The sequence below is a fragment of the Bos javanicus genome, chromosome 3, assembly GCF_032452875.1.
Source record: "Bos javanicus breed banteng chromosome 3, ARS-OSU_banteng_1.0, whole genome shotgun sequence".
Classification (NCBI taxonomy): domain Eukaryota; kingdom Metazoa; phylum Chordata; class Mammalia; order Artiodactyla; family Bovidae; genus Bos; species Bos javanicus.
Window position 1 is genome coordinate 104,122,280 of NC_083870.1, and position 15,294 is coordinate 104,137,573.

At 43.4% G+C, this 15,294-nt stretch overlaps 1 protein-coding gene across 4 annotated transcripts in view; it reads left to right on the forward strand.

Annotated features, from left to right (window-relative positions):
- Nucleotides 1-6,407: 6,407 nt before the first annotated feature.
- The window catches only part of FOXJ3 (forkhead box J3), a 126,514-nt gene continuing 117,627 nt past the window's right edge, over nt 6,408-15,294 (forward strand). Inside the window, exon 1 of one of the 4 annotated variants that reach the window (XM_061412306.1) lies at nt 6,408-6,658. The gene's annotated coding sequence lies outside the window, so the exon portion shown is untranslated. Of the gene's footprint in view, nt 6,659-7,063; nt 7,243-7,496; nt 8,060-15,294 lie in introns of those variants that run through there. The other 3 variants (XM_061412304.1, XM_061412310.1, XM_061412305.1) reach the window with 3 other exon arrangements.

A 15,294-nucleotide genomic window follows, 5' to 3' on the forward strand; every position in this document is an offset into this window, starting at 1 on the left:
GGAGATCAAACCAGTCAAATTCTAAAGGAAATCAATCCTGAATATTCATTACAAAGGACTGATGTTGAAGCTGAAGCTCCAATCCTTTGGCCACCTGACGTGAAGAGTCGACTCATTGGAAAAGACCCTGATACTGAGAAAGATTAAGGGCAGGAGGAGAATGGGATGACAGAGGATGAGATGGTTGGATAGCATCACTGACTCAAAGGACCCGAGTTTTAGCAAACTCCGGGATATAACAAAGGACAGGGAAGCCTGGACACTGCAGTCCATAGAGTCACAAAGAGTTGGACGTGACTTATTGACTAAACAATAACAACAAGGCCAGGAGCAACTTCCAGTTTTCAATGGCCCTATCAGCAAAAGTCAGTTTCCTCACTTAGGTTGCATGTCATTCCCAGGTCAGCTTTGCTGCATGTGATCTTCCCTCTAGGATGAAGGCAGATGGATCACTCTCTATCCTGAATGTTGCTGGTCATCAGGGCAGCAGGAAAAGAAAACAAAGTGAAGTGCTCTGACTCAAAGCTTCCAGGTTGACGCAAAGCTTCCACCTGGAGGTGGCTCATCCAGTCACTCACATTTTACTGACTAATTCAAGTCACATAACCAAACCTGTTGCTGAGGGAGCGGGGGAAGTACAATCCACCCTCCCAGAGACACAGGAAATGTTTGGGAACAATAATGTTTGAGCGCTTTACCCTTTCTTGATTGCAAAACAAACAGATTTTTAGCCTTCTGCCCCCTCTCTCAGCAAAGAATATTTGGACTGTGTTTGTTTCAATAGGAAAAATGAAGAGAATTCTTTGGGATTTTTCGTGTAGAGGTTCCCACCTCAGCTGTGTCTCTGATATGGTTTGAAAGGTTTCCTGAAGTGGTACTTGGATGTAAATACACCCTCCTGCAGTGGCTAGCACCCAGGAGGTTACATTTCTCATATTAATGTAAACTGACCGGTTAGAGGGTCTTTGAAGATGAGCTTAGAGCCACAGTCCTGGGTTCAGATTCCCACTCCATCACTCTCAAACCACTGAGCATTTGTTTTCCCCCTTCTTTAAAATGAGGATGACCCACCTCATAGTTTTGCTTTAAGGATTAAGTGAAAATATTTGCAAAGGGCCTACCACATTCCTAATCACACAAGAAACAATAAATATTAGCCACTCCCTACCACTATTCCTCTAGCATAGGGGTTTCTTGATCATTCTTATTTAGCCCATCAGACATGGAGAGGTAAAAGCTCACAACTTGAAATCAAATAGTTTCCTAAATACCATGTTTGTACCCAGAGTTTCAGGATTCTTTGGGCTGCAAATCTTGGCTGCTCTTTCCTGCTCACCAGGTTCCTTTCCTTCTATGATTTCAAGAGATGCTCCTAAGTCACTGGAAGAGAGGCGGGTTCCTCTGCCCCCACTCCATTTGAACATCTTCTGACTCACCCTTTCTAGCATCACCCAAACTTCATCTTCACCATTGCTTGTATGTAATGTACGTACCTTATTTAATCTTTGCATTTTTTCTTGTTTGTTCAGCTGTCTCAGTGCCCTTGTGTCTTTCACTATGCTTTTAATTAGGTCGGTTGATTCTGAGAATGGAGGGAAGCCAAGGTTTAAACCAGGTGGTTACAAGGAAGATGGTTGGAAGGAGAGTATGGGGGAGGTAGGTGGTATGAGCGCACTAGTGTAAATTCATTGCTAAGAAAAAAGATTTAGCCTTCCACTTTCTATTGGTGAGATGTAGTTCAAGTTACTCCTTTCTTGTGAGAATGATTAAGTAGTAGAGTGTTTGGGAAGGATCACATTTTGCCTTAGTGATAAAATCTGAGGTTAACACCAAGCTCCTAGAGGGCAGGAACTCAATTTATGGATGGTTTACATAGAGCGATATGGTCTAGATTCATGAGTTAGCTCTTTTCATTAGCCATTAGTGTTTAATGACCACTTTTAAGACTGTAATTTCTGCGGCCTCTACTTTTCTTGTATCCACCCAATCCCTGACTTTGCACAGGCTTTCCTCCTCTACTCCAAATTTTCTTTCTTTACCCTCAGCCCTGCTTCTGTCCCTGTGGCAAATTCCTACCTATTTATTCAGACTTGGCCTTAATCTTACCTATGGGAGTGAAGCTCTCTTTGGTGCTTCCCCTCCCCAACTAACCTGACAGAGTTGAGTCTTGCTTTTCCTTTGTTCCTGTGGCACAAGTACAAATCTCTACAAACTGCACTGGGATTGACTGTTAACACGTCTGTTTTCCAGAAGCCTAGGAGCCCACTGAAGGTACAGAATTTACTTATCCCCTCTTGACTCCGTAGTGTTCAGCCTAATATCTGTTATAGAGTAGTTGCTTGATAAATGGTTATTGAATGCTATTTAAGTGTGCATAGTGACCAACACCAAACACCCAAGTATTATCATTAAATAGAAGTTAGTGGTGCTAAAAGCCTCCTAGTAGCCTCTGTATAGCTTTTTTTTTTTTTTAATCTAGTACATGAAATATAAAGTATTATATAAAGATACCCAGGGAATCTGGAAAGCTCCTCCAGGACTGGAAATGATGGGAAGGGCTCTCTCCCCTTTGCAGGTCTTGTGTGTGTGCTAAGTCACTTCAGTCATGTCTGACTCTTTGTGACTCTATGGACTGTAGCCTGCCAGGCTCCTCTGTCCATGGGATTCTCCAGTAAGACTACTGGAATGGGTTGCCATGCCCTCCTCCAGGGATCTTCCTGACCCAGGGATCGAACCTGTGCCTCTTTTATCTCCTGCATTGGCAAGTGGGTTCTTTACTACTAGCACCACCAATTCATTCCTTATTTTCTGCTTTTGTTTTATAATAAAGAGGGAGAAAGGATCAGGCAAAGCCTCATTAGTCTACTTGGCTGTGGGTCATGTGAAGTGTTGAACATCCTGCTACTGACACATTGCTGGTGCTGAATTAAGGTTTTGTAGGGCTATGGCAGTCCAGTTTGGGATTTTCTTTCAGGAAATTTATAATCAAGGTCGACAGAGGATGAGATGGCTGGATGGCATCACTGACTCGATGGACGTGAGTCTGGGTGAACTCTGGGAGCTGGTGATGGACAGGGAGGCCTGGTGTGCTGCAGTCCATGGGGTCGCAAAGAGTCAGACACGACTGAGCGACTGAGCTGAACTGATAATCAAGGTGAGGCTGGGAAAAGATTGCAAACAACACAAAACAATAAAACCTCTATGTCATTTCTCTTAAGGATCATCCCCTGAGTTGGATACCATTTTCTTTCTGAGGGCTCTCCCGCTCCACTCTCTCCCTTCCAGGCCACTCTCATTTCTCAAGACTACGAACTGCTCTTTTCTGTGCCGACACTTGACCTTGTACCTAGTAGTAGCTGTCTTTGGGGGCCTTTATTTCATGGCAACTTGTGCATGATCTCTTTTGCTATGCAACTATGGTTATTTTTCCTATTTAATACACCTGGAAATAGAGACAAAGAGAAACTAAGTAACTTGATGTAGGCACATAGGAAGTAAGATGTAAAACATGAGGTTGAACCCAAGTCTGCATTCCCAATCTGAGCTTTAAGCTTTTCCTGCCCACCCTGCTAACCCTGCCACTACTATTCCAGAACCACCCCACTCCATGCTATGGTCCTTACAACTTTTGGGGGGTGGCATAGGGGATAGGGTGGTCCTCAGCCTTTGACATTCTGGGGCTTGTGATTCTTTCCTTCTCAAAGGCTGCTGATTCCCAAGCCTCCAACCCCATTATGACAGCTATCCAAAATGTCTTTCTACTCTTTTATTCCATCATCTGGCTGACTCAACTCAAGTGGCTCAGAGAGATTCCTGGTTTGAGGACCTTGATTCCAAGTCCAAGTCTCAGATTAAAACCTTGACTATTGGTCTTGTTTTCTTCCTCTGGCAAATAAGGATAATCCCATTTTTGCTCATCTCCTTAAATGCATGACCCAGACTGTTCTTTAGTAACTTTCTGCTCATAGGACCACTCAGATGATAGTGGGGTTCAAGTCCTGAAGGGCTGGGAAGAAGACACATGTTATCTATGTTATCAAGGATCCACCCAGTGACCCAACAAAGAACACAGAACTTTCAACTCCCTTGGCAACTTGGTAGAAGAGGGAATGTCTACTCTGTCAGAAAAACTGGCAAGGGTGGCCTCTTCTTCAGGATACTATTTCCCTTATCACAGTGTATTGTAATTACTTATCTGCTTTCCACTACAGTGTGAGTCCTTAAAATATAGAAACTGTATCTTATTTAACCCACTCACTGCTAATAGTTTGGTCCAAGCTATTATCCTGCACCTGACTAATGGAGCCTCTGGCATCCATCAATGTCCACTTGCTATCTACTCTTAGCACATAGCCAGGGTGATCTTCTGAAAGCACGAATCAGATCATATCACTCCTCTGTTCCACGCCCTGTAGTGTGTCCACTTTAGCCAAGATCCTTACAATGGCCGACAAGACCCCACTCTCTGACCTTATCTCCCATTCCTCTTTCATTTGCTTACCTGGTTCCAGTTGTCCTGGCCTCCACTATTTCTAACATTTCCACAAATACTTTCACTTCAGAGCCTTTACCCTAGCTGTCCTTTCTGCCTGGACACTTTTTACTATTCACAGCATGACTCACTCCGTAACCTCTTTCAAGTTTCTCATTAAAGTCGCCTCATGAATTGGGTTCTCCCTGATAGTTCTATTTAAAATCTCATTCTGTAAAACTGGAGTTGGAATTGGAATAAGCTATTATGAATCTACCTTCATTTTTCTTCCACTATATCTTCTTAAAGAAACTATAAAGGACTATAAAGAAAGCTGAGTGCTGAATGAAGGATTGATGCTTTTGAACTGTGGTGTTGGAGAAGACTCTTGAGAATCCCTTGGACCACAAGGAGATCCAACCAGTCCATCCTAAAGGAAATCAGTCCTGAATATTCATTGGAAGGACTGATGTTGAAACTGAAACTCCAGTACTTTGGCCACCTGATGTGAAGAACTGACTCATTTGAAAAGACCCTGATGCTGGGAAAGATTGAAGGCAGGAGAAGAAGGGGACAACAGAGGATGAGATGGTTGGATGGCATCACTGACTCAATGGACATGAGTTTGGGTAAACTCTGGGAGTTGGTGATGGACAGGGAGGCCTGGCGTGCTGCAGTCCATGGGGTCGCAAAGAGTCGGACACGACTGAGCGACTGAACTGAAGTCTTCTTCGCTACCCCTTTTCTTTGTTCTACATGTCTAGATTTTTGACGTCCCCCATGTTTTCCTCTAAATATTTTATTTTCTCCCTCCCTTTAGCCCCAATGCAGATCTAATGTCATTCAACTATATTCATGTATCAGTCTTCTTGATGAAAGAGGTAAGGCATGAAACAGAAAAATATGAGTTCTCAATTGAGGTGAAGCTGGAAAGGGAGCTGGACTCAGAAGACACTGAGTTTGAGTCCCAATTCTCAGCTTCAACTTCATCAGCTGTAAAGATGAACACAGGAGTTCTAACTGAGGGACTTGGTGAAAACACTGAAGGAGAGGGCAAGTGCAAGCACCTGGCATGTGGTCTCTACCAGTGGCAGAGCCTTGGCTTATTGTTCACTGAAGCCCCCCTGCACCTAACATGGTCCAGTTGAAGTAAATGAACTAATTATTGATGAAGAAATGTTTGATGTTAAAAAAAAAAAATCCCACTTTTCTTCCTTCCTCCAGATTTTTTCATACCTCTTACCCTGGTCTTTTTTTTTTTTTTTCTCCATAGCACTAAACACCTTCTATCATACCAAATTCTTTTCTTGTGTTGATCATCTTTCTCTCTATACTTAAGATGATAGCTCCAAGATGGAAGGGTATTCCCACCCTCTTCCTGCTTCTAGTCACTGATCCAACCCAAACACTAAAATGGGGTCTGACAACCTGATCAGCAAGTATTTGTTGGATGGATGAGTGAATGAATCTTTTAATCTTCAGAATCTCGCTGGAGTCTTAGGTATAAAAGGATATAGGAGTAATTTGAATCCTCAGGGCCTAGTACTACTTGGTAAATGGCAGGCGTTCAATGTTGGCTGAAGTTACTGGGTACTCAGCTCTTTACCTGCAGTCTTTATCTGGTTACTACAAGACTACGTCCGTCAAAAGATGTTCCCAAGGTCAATTCACTCAGGCCTCTCCTTTTCATCTCATCCAATCAACCTAGTATTCATCTAACAAGTTATCTGAGTTTCCAAATATTGAACACCTACTGTGAGTTCAAAAGCATACTTGGTGCTATATGTGACTAACATGAAGGAAGCAATAGCAAATAATACGATGTCTGAATGTAATTAAACGTGAAATTACAGGGCAGATACTTTAGAGAAAAACTCAGTAAAGACTGACGTAGAAGTAAATTCCAAAGTTCATAAGTCGCCCAACTACTCTTCTAAGTGCTCCACCTGTTGATAGCAAGGACCATAACCTGAGCAGCTGCTTAACAATCAGAAGGGCCTTTAGAGTTTCATCTCCTTTGTTTTCAAGAGAAGGAAACCAAGGCGAGGCACAGAAGAGGCCCCGGCAGAGAGATGGGTCTAGAACCCGGGACATGTGGCGTTCTGGAAGAAGAGGTGTCGTGAAGGTCCAAGGTGCCTTTGCTGGGGCCGTAGAAGCCGCGGTAACCGGTGTCCCGGAGAGGCTAAGGTACCTGTTGCTACGGTGAGGTAAAGGGAGCTTGGGGGGAAGTCGCAAGGCGCCCTTCCCCCCGGGACACAGGGCCCCGGAGTCCCTGGGGAGGGTTCAAGGCGGAGGTTCCTCTTGTCCTCAACTAAAGGGCCGCCCCAACTGCCTTCACTTCCTGGCCGCCACTCTGAGGGACAGAGAACCCGCTACTCCCCGCCTCAACAAGTCGCTCGGAGCTGTCTGCGGCTGCCTGACACCCGCTTCACGGAAGCCGGGGCCCGCTCGGAGTCCTAGGGTACTATTTGCCCCAGCGGAAGGATCTCGCGCGCATATTCGCAGCAGTGACCGCAGAGGGGCAGTGACGCCGCCGACGCCGTACCGGTGGCGCAGCGACGTCGCGGGAGGCGGGGGCGGGGGAGCTGGTCGGGAAGTAGTTCCGGGTACGCGGCCCCGGATGTTGGCTGCTCCCGCTGCCGCCGCCGCTCTCGGCGCTGCTCCGGGCCTCAGCGGCTCGCACCAGGCGCCGTTGGGACGTTTCCCGGGGGGCGGAGACGCACACAGCGGCCGGGGGCTCGGCCGGGCCGTCCCGGCCTGCGCAGCCTGAGGTGAGCGCCCGCCGCCGGGGCGGTCGGGCCGGGGCGGCGGGCGAGGAGGCGGGGCCGGGGCATCTCCCGGGACGGAGGCAGGGGCTGCCCTCCGCGAGACGCCCTCTCCGTTCTCTCAGCTGCGGCCGCGTCGCGGGGCGGGCGGCGGGCGGCGGGCGGGGCAGGGGGCCTGGGCCCAGGCTGAGGCCCGGCGAGCGGCTAGGGCTGGGTTCCTCCCTCCCCCGCGGCGCTTCTCAGCTGCTGCTGCCCCTCAGCAGGGAAGCGGCGGCTCCGCGCCTCCCGCCCCTCCCCCAGGCGGGGCCCGAGGGAGCTAGACGGGATTCCCGGGGGCGTCGAGTCCGAGGACAGTGGCCTCCGTCTTCTCTCCGTGACCTGCCCCTGGCCTGGGCTAGCCCCCCTTCCCCGGCGCGATGCAGCTTCTTCCCTTCAAGCTCCGGGGTGCTTTTTGGCCGGCGAGGCGGCCAGCATCTCGCGCGTCGGGGGTGCCCTTCGGGGTGGGGAGGCCCGTGCGGGGGGCCTATGTTCCCACCCATCCTGTCGCCGTGTCCTCTATCGGCATTGGGCAGAGGCAGCAGTTCCATGCGGACGTGTTGCTGTCCTGTGTGTGTTGCATCCTGCCCACGTGGTAGGGTGTCTCCCCCCCCGCCAACCCCCCTCCAGTTTGCAGCTGGTGAGGAGGGAGGTTAAAGCGGGCTGGTTTTTTCCTCTGTGATTTCCTCCGGGTGGCGTGGAAGGTGTTAGGGTCAATTTGCTGTGCCGAGGCCGCCGGTTGGGCAGCTGGAAGAAGCAAGACTTGTGCTCTCTGAGATTGAGACTAGTAAGGGACTTAGTTTCATTGACATTTTCGCCTCTTCCTTGAGCTGCTCTTGTTCTTTTCTCTACAGTTTAATCCTAAACAGAATAATAAGCTCTAGCTGCTGATGCATTGAGGTGTATAGTTTTCACTTCTCCGTTGTACTTTTTTGTGTATGGTTGGCTAAGGTTTTTCTTTTCTGTATTGTGCAATCCACGTCTGTTCCTGGTTGGATTCCTGAATGAGCTTAGTTGGATTGACCAGCGAGTTAGAGATTGATGGGGCATCTGCCTTGTCTTTTTCTGACATTTATTTTTTCTTTCTGTTTTGTTTGCCAGTGAAACAGGCGTGCGTGTCATGGATGTGTTACATGCATAGCTCTTTACTTGCAAGGCAGCACTAGATAAGTTTCAGTGAGTCACCCATTTCGTGGGTGCTTTTTTATTTCACTTTCCCTCTCTTTCTATTGAGTATCATTGTACTGTCTGGTTTTTTAAACATTTGTTTTGAGTAATTTTTTTCCTTAATGTCTCTCCCAGGTTAAGGTTTCTATCTTCCTGTGTTTTGCTCTTTTATGACCACAGATTGCTCCCTTAACAGGGAACAAGCCACAGTAGCAGTGAGGGAAGCCTTTTATTTCTCCTAGGCTATAAACATATTTATAGACGAGCAGTGAGCGCCTTTTCATTTTTATGTTTGGGTAGCATCTAGAGATTTGATTTAATTTTTAATTTTTTTTTTAGGTTTCTGTTTGCTTTTTGTGTTTCTTGAAGTTAAGGTGAATCTTGTTTTTGGTTTTGTGTTACTGAAGATATGAGGGCTTCCTCATGTTTTTATTAGCTATGTTTTTGGATGAGGTCGGGTGATTTAGACGATTCTCTCTTTTTTTTAAATCTGGTACAATTGTTAGTATAGTCTCCTTCTGTGTATGTAAAATAAAAATATTTAAAGACAGATTCTATCTGCCATCACTGTGCTAAGTATGGGTGGGGCAGTGGAAGATAAAGAGGGTTGTTCTGATACATTCTGAGGCATATTTATTAAGTCAGTATTTGTGTACTTCTGCAAAATACTGTGCTGTGTGTGAAGTAGTCTATGTGCTATGTATGAAGAGACACAGGAAATAAAATATGTGGTCTCCTCTCACTTTTGTTAGGGAAAGAACATATAACATGCATCATTCAGAATTCCATACAACATCAAGCTCCTGGTTGGGATAACAGTGCAGCCAAAATCAAAGGTATAAAGTGAGATTTGGAGAAACTGAAATTTTCAAAAGGCAAGAGATGTATTCCAGGAGAGTGAAGGGGTATTTACCAAGACATACACTGACAGTGCATCAGTACAGAAGATACCGAGCAACTTGATTGGCATAGAGCATCTTATTGGTGAAATATAATAATAAATGAGTTTAGGCTTGGTAGAGTAGGTATTGATGGAGGACCTTATTAAGGATATATAGTTTAATTTGATGGAGTACCACTGTGGGTTCTAAAGATTGGGAGTAAGATGATATTCCTGAGGAAGATTTTCATAATTAGTTGAGCATTCTGGAGTAGGGAGACTGACTAGAAGGCTCTTGAAGAATTTTAGGAATAAGCTGATGAGGGTCTGAGATAAAATGGTGATGTTTGGAATAAAACAGTAACTAGCATTTATAGAGTACTGTATGCCGGGTACAGTGTTTTAAACTATATACATGTATTTAACTCCTAAAATCTTTATAATAAGCTGTTGTTATCACTGAAGAAACTGAGTTACAGAAAGGTTAAGTAATTTGCCCTAAATCCCATAGAGAGTAGGCAGCAGAGCCAGAATTTGAATCCAGGCAGTTCTACCTTTGAGCTTATGCATTCAGTCTTTAAATTATATTGTCCTGTGAAAGAATGTATAGAATATATGAGGATGTATATTGGAGTAAAAATTAATTTGAACTTAGTGATATCTGGATGTGTGCCAAGGGAAGAGGGCAAATTAAACATTAAAAGATTAAAGGCTAGAATTTTGGGAGAATGGCTGATAATGATGAGGAAATTAGGAAAGTGTCCCTATAAAGATAAATGAGCCAGGGTGGGTAATGGTTAACACTTAGATTGTATACAATCAATTTTTCAATAAAAGATTAGCCTCCTGTAACTCCTGATGGTCTTTTCTGCTTGCTGGTTTGACTTGGAAGTGTAGGCTAGTTTAGTATTAGCCTAAGCAAAACAATTAGAAAAACAGATCTGCTCAAAAGAAAAAATGTATAGGAACTATTTTGGTTGAGCCATATCACTGCTTTCCAGCCTTAGCAAAGATAATCAAGATTTGAATAGAGTAATCCTGTAGGGTATCACTGTAAGATGATATGAAATGTAGATTGTATATTGAGCAGGGCTGTATTTGGTAGTAAAAAAAAAAAAAAAAAAAAAAAAAAAAAACATGAGTAGATGAGTGTTGGAAGGTTAGTAGTGTGATGGTGAAAGAGCTTTGAGGTTTGGAACTGTGGGTGACATTATAGGCTAATAGATAAAGCATTTCTGAGAAGAACCAGGAAGTACATCAGTGCCACAGAAGCCAAGGATAGGAAGGGTAATATGGTAGACAGTATCAAATGCAGTCTTAAAGTTCAGAAACAATGATCATTATGAAAAGACTATTGAACTGGGACCAGGAGGTGATTTGTAACCTGTGAATTTTGAAAGGAAGGATAAGAGATTCCAGATTTGTTTTCTACAGAAGGCATGTAGAGATGTTATGGTCTAGTGTGGTAATTCTTAGTATTTTCTCCTAATGTTTCCTTCAGTCTCATTCTTGTCCACATGTCAGAGCTGCTCAAATATTAGAAAACTCACTTTTTTTCATTAAAAAAGAAACAACCTTGTGTTCTAAAGCCAGTGATTTTATACTTTAAAGTTTCTCTCAAACTTATTTTTCTTTTTTTAAAACGGTTTTATTGACATAATTCACATACTATACAGTTCACCCATTTGAAGTGTACAGTTCAGTGGCTTTTGTTGTATTCACCAAATTGTGCAGCCGTCATCACAGACATCATCTCAAAAGAGAAAGTCTGTGTCCATTGGCTGTCACTGTCCATTTCCCCTTCATTCCCCAGTCCTAAGCAAGTGCTAGTGTACTTAACATTTCTGTAGATGTGTCTTTTCTGAACATTCTGTATAAATGGAATCATACAACTCATGGTCTTTTGTGTCTGACTTTTTTCACTTAGCGTAGTGTTTCAAGGGTTGTCCATTTTTGTATTGTGTCAATATCTCATTCCTTTTTATTGTTGAATATTCTATTGTATGGGGCTTCCCAGGTGGTGCAATGGTAAAGAATCCACCTGCCAGTGCAGGTGATGTGGGTTCAATCTCTGGGTCAGGAAGATCCCCTGGAGGAGGAAAAGTAACCCAATCCAGGATTCTTGCCTGTAAATCCCATGGACAGAGGAGCCTGGGGGGCTGCAGTCCATGGGCTTGCAAAGAGTTGGGCACGACTAAGCACCAGCACGATTCCATCTTCTGGCTCTACTGCCTTTTGTTTCTCTACTTTTCAGTTGATGGACATTTGAGTTTCTTACTCTTTTATCATTGCAGTCCTCACCCTGTCAACTCCATCCTTCTTACGGCTTTCTTTTAGACTGTAACCTCTGCTATGCATTTTGCTAGGCATCGGGGATATGAAGATGAGTATCACATGGCTCGTGAACATTCATATAGTGTGTTTTTGGCTTACATATGTTTTCTCATGTGTTATCTGTGTATCAGGCAACAGCCCTGTGAGGTAGGCAAAGTGTTTTTTAAGGTGAGCAATTTGAAGTTTAGATTAGGTGACTTGCCCAAGATGAAGTCAGTGATGGAGCAATTAGATCATCTTAGTGCATGTCTGTTGCTATTTCCACTTCTTTATGCTGCTCTTCTAACTTAAAGGAGCCTCATGTGAATTACGGGAGAATTAGAGAGATTGGAAAATCCCGTTGCTTAGGGAATGAGTCGGAGAAGGCAATGGCACCCCATTCCAGTACTCTTGCCTGGAAAATCCCATGGACGGAGGAGCCTGGTGGGCTGCAGTCCATGGGGTCGCTGAGGGTCGGACATGACTGAGCGACTTTACTTTCACTTTTCACTTTCATGCATTGGAGAAGGAAATGGCAACCCACTCCAGTGTTCTTGCCTGAAGAACCCCAGGGACGGGGGAGCCTGGTGGGCTGCAGTCCGTGGGGTCACACAGAGTCGGACAGGACTGAAGTGACTTAGCAGCAGCAGCAGGGAATGAGTAACTTTTAATATTAAACTTCAGGATTTAAAATGAGATTTTTCTTACTGCATTTTGTCACTTCTTTGTAATTTAGATAAGTCATTTCATATTTCTATCTTTCTTTCAGAACTTTACTGGGAATTAATATGATGATGATAGTAGAGGTAGCGATAATAGCTAACATATTCTGAGGCTTTAGTATGGGCTCCAAAGTGTTCTGACTATATTATTCATATATTCCTCACAACAACTCTGGAAGGTAGATCTTATTATTACCAAAATTTTACAGATGATATAGGTACAGAGGTTAGATAAATTGGCTAAGGATATGTAGCTGGGAATGGAAACAGCCAGGATTTGAACCCCTGCAGTCTGTTTTCAGTACTCATTGACTCTTAATCACTGCAGTGTACTGTTATTGTGTTATGAATTAACAGAGGGTAATGTTTCAAATAAGGATATGACCAGAACATGAAGATGTGATTTTGAGTTTGGTTGGGGAAATAAACAGTAAAGTTGACGTTTTATCCACATTTCTTTTAAATACCGGTCTTTAACACTTCAGTGTACAGAGATATGTGTTGTTAGGCATCCAGGTACCTTTTTTCCTGTTTATCCCTGCTGATAGCCTCTCAAATCAGAAATTGTGTTTTCAGTGTTCTTCACTGTCAGCTTTGCTAGTCACTTAGCTTTTCACATTGCCACTATTCAGAAACCTTGGCTTAGGACAGCTGAAGCTTACTATAACTACTCTCCTCAGCCTTCCTTTAGCTATGAATCTTTTTCATTTTGAACAGTTAGCCTTTCAGTCCTTAATGGAGGTACTCTTTGCCTCCTCCACCCCAAAACTCAGAAAACACCACAGAGGCATTTTATAGTAACTGTCAAAAATTTTGACCATCTTAATTGGCATAAATGGATTTTAGTGCACAAATAACAAGAACCAAAGCTTAATATTTTGGTTAAAGAGATTGACTTATACTGAAATTGGAAAAGGCATCTCCTATACAGGATTTTGGATTTAATAGAATTTGTTATAACCAGATCAGCAAAGCATTACTACTGTGGGCCATCTGCTGGGATATGGAAATAGCTTTGTTATTTGGAACCACATGTATTTATAACAATGGAATTCTACTTATTTTAAGTAATCTTTTTAGTTAGGTACCTTTGGCTGCTGTTTTACTTGGCATGTCAGCTGATAACCTGAGAATGCAGTGTTTTTCAAAGTGATTATTTTCTATAGAATTGAGACAAAAGAACTGAAATGGAGAGCAAATGAGACTCATATATGGTGCCTAGTACTGTAACAAGAGAAAATATAGGGTAGATATGAATTTGATATAAGATAATTAGGGCCATATTCAGTTAGAACTCTGGCAGTGTCAAGGTTAGTTTCTGGTAATTATGAAACTGCTCTGGTTGCTCTCAGAATTTTACTGTAATCTAAGTGACTTCATTTTGGTATAATCAGACCTACATTAACATTGTCCTAGTCTGACTTTCTCAGGTAAAGAAGTCTGTTATGGGATGCAATAAGAGACACTATTGCTTAGAACATAGTCCTAGAAAACTCTTTTGAATTGAATGCTAATAATTTTGGAGATGGAGAAAGTCCTTGGGTGGAAGTTTTTAGAGAGTGTCTGTAGAAATCTGGTATTTTGACTGTCTTTGTTTGGGCTGCTGTAACAGAATGCCACAGACTAGGTAACTTATAAACAGCAGAAATTGCTCACTCTTCTGGAAACTGAAAAGTCTAAGACCAAGTGCCTTCTGGTGAGGGTTTTCTTCCTGGGTCATAACTGATGCTTTCATGCTGTGTGGAAAGGGCAAGGGATCCCTCCTGGAGCCTCTCTCATGAGAGGCTAATCCTATTTATGGAGGCTCTGCCTTCATGACTAGCCACCTCCCAAAGACCCCACCTCCTAATATCATGTTTAGGGGTTAGGATTTCAACATAGAAATTTTGTGGGGGACACAATGCTATAGCATTGGCTATTTTTTCATTATTTTCAAATAATATGTATGTCATGGATTCTATTGAAGAGTTGACTGATGATCCTAGGATGACTGTGTGTCTGAAGGAGACTTTACCCAGTATACTGAGTTTTAGTTGACGTTTTTACCTGGAGTACAAAGCTGAAACCTGTAAATGAATTCTACTAAACAGAGTCCTGCCCAGAGGTGTATAGTGGTGTCAAGGATATAAGATTGATGTTCTGATTGATTGGTAAAATGTGGTGTCAGTGTGACTTTATTAAAGATTTCAGAAGTTGGAATTGGCATGTGGTGCCAGTGACCTTATTAAAGATTTCAGAAGTTGGAATTGGCTTTTTCCTAAGGCTGAGACCTGGCCTTACTGTGGAACATAGATTTGTGAGAGAATGGATGAGCAGAGGAAGACTGCTAAAACTCCGTAATAACAATTTCAAATTCTGTTTGCTTATAGAGAGATAGGATTGGGTGTGGGGTGCAGTGTGATCCTAGATTTTGGCTGGTGTGTATATGGAAACTAAAATGTTTCTGTGGCTTGGCTGTACAACTTTGGGAAATTACAGACAGGGCAGTCAAATATGTTGCAGTCATGAGCAGGTTGACTTTTCTGAATGAAGATGGAGCAGACTGTCATGGCAGGAAAACAGTATATGTCATCAGCTTTTGCTAGTGTGATTGGGTCTGTGAATTTGTGACATGCTTTACCTGTCTACCCTGTGTAAGGAGCTGTTGATGGTATTGTCTCATAAGTGTGTACATAGATAGGAATCACTGTCAGAATGGCATCTGTGTGCATCAGGGCAAGTCATGTTTTCTGTTATAGGGCATGTGTGTATTGGAAAGATATCCACCTTAATTTGAATAATACTTTATGAAAAGCTTTTTCTCTGAGCTGTTAGATTTTGGAGCCTCACTCAGTCCTGTGATGTAGGTAAGGCAACTAATACTTCTTTTGACAAATGGAGAAAATGAGACACAGGCTGAGACTGACATAGTGTTACTCAGTTATATAGAGCAGAGACAGT